Source organism: Bombus bifarius, unplaced genomic scaffold, assembly GCF_011952205.1.
Source record: "Bombus bifarius isolate JDL3187 unplaced genomic scaffold, Bbif_JDL3187 scf7180000008218, whole genome shotgun sequence".
NCBI lineage: Eukaryota > Metazoa > Arthropoda > Insecta > Hymenoptera > Apidae > Bombus > Bombus bifarius.
The window spans coordinates 60,207-66,141 of NW_022884519.1; positions in this window are offsets into that span (position 1 = coordinate 60,207).

Below are 5,935 nucleotides of genomic sequence, written 5' to 3' on the forward strand. Positions count from 1 at the left end.
AGCGGGGCGCTCGGCAGCCGGCTCATATTTTCGGTGGCGCTGGCTTTGACGTAGCATTACTCCAAAGTGCGTTACATATTACTACCATACACATAGCCACTTTTACACACACGCATATACAGTGTCCTATGTGTGTGCACATGCGTGCATCTTTACGCGCGAGCGTGTGTGCCCCGCTGGCGACCTATAATATATCCTTGCAGCCAGTTGTCCCAACACAGGAGCACTCCATTTCGTTTCCTGTTTTCTTCGCGAGTGAGCCGACTTCTTTCACGACAGACCCCAGGTCGCTGTTAACGATCGTGCAAATACACTAGCTGTTAATTAAATGACAAATACCGGCCGCTCAAGTATTTTTTAAAGCGAGCGTGAGTGCTCGTCCAGCGGATTACGATCGTGAAACGTTCCTGGATGAATATCCTGTGGATCAGGTGGACAAACGTTGGCAATAATTCGCGATCGTAAGGAAGCTTGGAGAAAGAGACGATTGTTGATCGCAGCTCGAGCTCCTTTTATCTGGATGAAAGTCGACAACTGTCAGAATACGAAGTTGTCAATTCGATGAGGTTAGGTTTTCGAGTCAGATGAATATTTCAGTTAACCTAAGTATTAGATCGTCCGAAAAGTTTCTTTTGTTTTGTAAGTAAATATGGATGCACAACATTTTTCATTTTATATTATTTTATCGAATTATGATTTTGTTTTATCAAAATAAAGATCACAACGTTTTACAGATTAGGTTTCGTGTTTGTATAAAGATGCGTCGCTGTAAAAGAAAGACTCTAGCAATTTAATTACGCCAGGTTCAGTTGTGAGGAGTTTTTGGAAGATTTATATTTGGAAGCTAGTCGTTAACAGTGGCGTGATAAACAGTGAAATATATCGTGCAATTACATTGACAGCTCGACGACCATAGAAGACGAGATTCTCTACGACGATATACTTTATACTGGTGGAAATGAAAATTTGTTCAATTAATATTAATATACTCGCTTCTAATTGCCATAATTTAATAGCGCATGTACATTATTTTATTTTATTTTAGGTATCATATGAAAGACTAGTGGTGTTCTATAAGAAGTTTGATTATCAAATGTAATGTTCAAGTTCTTCAACATGTTGAAAGTTATACGATTCAAACAATTCTACCGTGTTGCGATGCGTATGCGCATACGTTAAATATAATTAAGATAATTCGTGTTTCTCTAAAGAGGCTCATATCTCATAGTTCAGAAAGCGAGGGAAATGTGTTTCTTGAACGGCAAAGTTTGATGATATCTATAAAATGAAAGTTTCGATGGTAGTGAACGGAAATACGCGACGAATTGTTCAATTTGTTACTATTTTCTGGAAGATTGTTATCTTCTTAAGAACCGTTCTACCGCGGAAGATAAAGTGGACGGAATAAGGAAAGTGAAACGTACACGGCAACATCTAAGAAACGAAGCTCGAACGAATTAAGGATGCGTCGTTACGCTTCTCGAAACATGAGAAATAAGATAAAAATTGCGGAAGACAGGTAGAATCGGTTAGTATTAATTATGGAAACCCTCTCGAAATACCAGAAGCCAAAATATTTCGCCTGATTAATGTCTACTGCCCTCGCGATTCTCCTTCCAAGTTAATACGTTTCTGCGGGGCGTTTTTATTGTACGTAGTCGAATTTCGTTGTGTTTTGTAAAAAAGTACAGTGAAAAATAGCCGCACGAGCTTTGAGATTCTTCGATCCGTACGTTCTTCGTAGTAACATCAAGTCTTCTAAAATCAACGACAACCATCGGCAAGTTTATAAGACGCGGTCTTTTTTTTTTTTAAAAAAAGACAAAGAGCCTGGCACGCATGCAAAGACGAAAAATACAGGATTTCCATTGGTCGAAAGTGGTGGAACGACGATATGCACGCGACTTGGGCTCACGCGAACCTTCGAAGCCTCGTGGCAGCGACCAAGGGTCCGGTGAAGGAAGAAGAAGAAGACTATGACGAGGACGAAGATGAGTGGAAACGCGGCAGAAAAAGAAGAGGACGAGGCAGCGGAAGAAGGAGCAAGGGGAAGGGAAGAGCGCGCAGTCAACGGGTACAGAGACTATCCGAGGTGCCGGTTGACAGCAACAAATGCCTCGGTGCGGGCAAGACGGGGAGCTCGCGCCCGGGACGCCGGTTGCAGGACCAGCTTGAGATATTACCAGGCAGATGCGGTCGCGCGCTGATCAAAGAAACGCTTCTCACTGAGAGAGATTAAATGGATGCTGGTGCGCGCCGGCAAACCACCACGCTGTGGCTACAAATAATAAGTGGAGAGTGAGAGAGGGAGAAAGGAAAGCGGGGAAGGCCTGTTGAGTAGAGAGGAACCGTAAGAATGAGAAGGATAGGAAAAGAGAGAGGTGGGTTTGCGAGGCACAGGCTGCTGGCCGTGGCCCTAACTCGCATTTGATACATTCCCATCTTCACGAGTATTGCTCTCCCCTGCATTTGTTTCTAACGCGATTGTACTCACGCCGGAACCAGGTCAACTCGATTCAGTTTCCTTCCGAGGAAAATGAATGAAAAGAGAATTTAAACGCGTTACCGTGCAGCGAGTTTCGTTGGTAGAAATTGAAGGCTCTCGGAAGGAAAAGATCTAGTTTCGAGTTTGAAGGATACTCTTGAAAAATTCAATCACTAAGTCAGTAAGCAGTATCTGCAGATGCAAGATTTCGGTTAACACGTAAGACTTGGAAACTTGCAACATTGATTTGCTTTTATAGAGAACATGTTTGTTAAACGTTCAAGCTGATGTGGAAGAATAATATTTTGGAAAATGATGGAATTTCAATTTGTATTAATATGTCCATTTCGTAGGTTATGAACAGAGAGATGGCACGTGGTTTACAGTAGTAGAATGCAAACTAACATGTTTGTTAAATGTTCAAACTGAAATGGAAGAATAATATTTTGGAAAATGATGGAATTTCAATTTGTATTAATATGTCCATTTTGTAGGTTATGAACAGAGAGCTGGCACGTGGTTTTCAGTAGTAGAATGCAAACTAACATGTTTGTTAAATGTTCAAGCAGATATGGAAGAATAATATTTTGGAAAATGATGGAATTTCAATTTGTATTAATATGTCCATTTTGTAGGTTATGAACAGAGAGCTGGCACGTGGTTTTCAGTAGTAGAATGCAAACTAACATGTTTGTTAAACATTCAAGTTGATGTGGAAGAATAATATTTTGGAAAATGATGGAATTTCAATTTGTATTAATATGTCCATTTTGTAGGTTATGAACAGAGGGATGGCACGTGGTTTTCAGTAGTAGAATGCAAACTAACATGTTTGTTAAATGTTCAAGCAGATATGGAAGAATAATATTTTGGAAAATGATGGAATTTCAATTTGTATTAATATGTCCATTTCGTAGGTTATGAACAGAGGGATGGCACGTGGTTTTCAGTAGTAGAATGCAAACTAACATGTTTGTTAAACGTTCAAGCTGATGTGGAAGAATAATATATTGGAAAATGATGGAATTTCAATTTGTATTAATATGTCCATTTTGTAGGTTATGAACAGAGAGCTGGTACGCGGTTTTCAGTAGTAGAATGCAAACTAACATGTTTGTTAAACGTTCAAGCAGATATGGAAGAATAATATTTTGGAAACTGATGGAATTTCAATTTGTATTAATATGTCCATTTTGTTGGTTATGAACAGAGAGATGGCACGTAGTTTTCAGTAGTAGAATGCAAACTAACAATCATAAAATTATAGACAGATTTACATTTACAGTATGGTACATAGTTATCGTATGAAAATAACCTGTCAGCCTACAAGATTGTAGAAAATAAAAAGCGGATCCGCAACGAACGTGTTATAAGGTGCTGTTAATCTGCTACACACTATAATACGATGATACGGTAATGGAGGAGACCACGCGAATCTAATTGGCACGCCATTTGAAAATCACGAATAGAGGAAAGGGGATCGGAACGCAGGATTAATGAAAACAAACGAAAATCGGCGTTTACGTTTGCTTGGCGGCCGTTCGCTCTGCAATTTAATCAATTCACCTTCTCGACAGTATCAGGCAGAATAATGAGAATGCATCTCGACAAACGTTATCATCGTCGAATCAGTCCTGGCAACCCCTTATTTAGAAGATAACAGCGGCTGTTCGCGAAAACTCACTCTCCTCGAATGGTGTTGTCATTCGTCGCGTTCCTCCTACCCTCTCGAAGGGTCTAGACGCGAAGCGAGCTAGCCAATGAGAGAGAACCACCTTCCGTTCTCTTTTCCACCTTCCGCAGAGCCCTTACCATCTTCTTTCACCGTCCCCTCCTACGCCAACATGCTCTTTCTCCCTCTATCTTCGTCTACGCTTGCTTTTAACTTCTCGCTCGGGTTCTCGCGATGAGATATGACTGCCACATTATCACCTGATTATGTTATCACTTTGCATCGGCCGTTCCTTTGCCGCGCTGCCTCAAACTACCGTTTATCACGACCGTGGAGATCCTGCGGGCTGGTGAACGGTCGTTGGAACGGTACGATCCTTCGAGCGAAGTATAGTCTTTGATTCCGTGGTCTTCGTTGATTTCTGGTTGCTTGCTTTCACTATGAGAGCCGTGGCAGCGCCTGGGCCAATGTTTCCTGTCGTTTCTCCAGCGTTGAATGCGTCTTGTTATTAAAAATCAAACTGTTGAGAATTGTGGATTTTAACCCATTTAAAATAAATACAAGTAAATAATAAAAGTAACGGAACATTTAGATTGCACTTAGAATTCATATGAAAATAGTTTCAGATTTATTTAATATGTGATGTACAGGATTTTCGTGGATACACATTTGCACGCATCTCAGCGCTCTATTTGTCTCGCCATCTTCTTTACCGCGCTATCAATGCAACGGTTACGCTACAACTGTGTACACACATACTTCCATACACTCATATTCACATACGTGTGCCACTACTACGCGGCCAATGTAGTCCAACACACAAAATTACACATATCTCAATACAAACATATTGAGATGAATAAGCATTGAAAGTCTTCGTGGTAACATTTTCTGAAATCAAAAATAACCGTGATTTTCATTGAAAAACCAGTTTACGATTCATAGATGAAAAATTATTCATAGACTACAAAGTGATGTTGCCTTAATAATAAAAAATTGTTAATTTGACTTCGAATATCTCATTCCAAATTAACCGTGACAGCGCAGTATCGCAAGAAAATGTACTCTCCCGGATAAAGAAATCGTAGGAACATTTCGCTGCAATTCCCTCGTCGGAACCTTCGCCCAACGTGCAGACCAACCCCTCGATCTCTCCTCGTTTCCAATACATCCCATCAAACCTAACCTTCCAAGCAATTACAAAGCATGGTAACAAGCCGAGCCACCCTCTCACCCCTAGCGAAGATTAAAAACTCGCCAGGCATCCATCAAATCGATCCACGCGTGCCCCATGTGCGTATTCCTGGACCAGAGAAGGCGAGGACCCGGGCCGCAATTTTCGAGGCAGCGCGGAAAATCGCGGCGGATTCCTGCACGGCGATAAAGATCGAAGGGAGGGGGAAAAAAGAGATTGCGCCGGACAGCCGCGTAGGCAGTAACTGGATCTGGTACGAGGTTGGTCGAGAGAGTGCAGGAGTTGAGGCGAGCATGGCAGAGCGCTGCGGGACCATCAGGTCGCCCACAGCTCATCGCCAAGCGATCACATCTCATCGCCGCGTACCATCACAGACTATTACAAACAGAGCTCTCGTCGCGCCCTATCCCTCCGCTGTAACCGTATCGTGTCCCCTCCTCACACACTCTCGTCTCTACTCTTCCGTGTCTCTCTATATATCCGTTTCTCTCTTACCGGCCGCTTTTCAACCCCATCGCGATCCCACCTCCAGTCGTACGTATCACTGCCGCTCTATCAGCATATCCGACCGCTTAGCACCTAC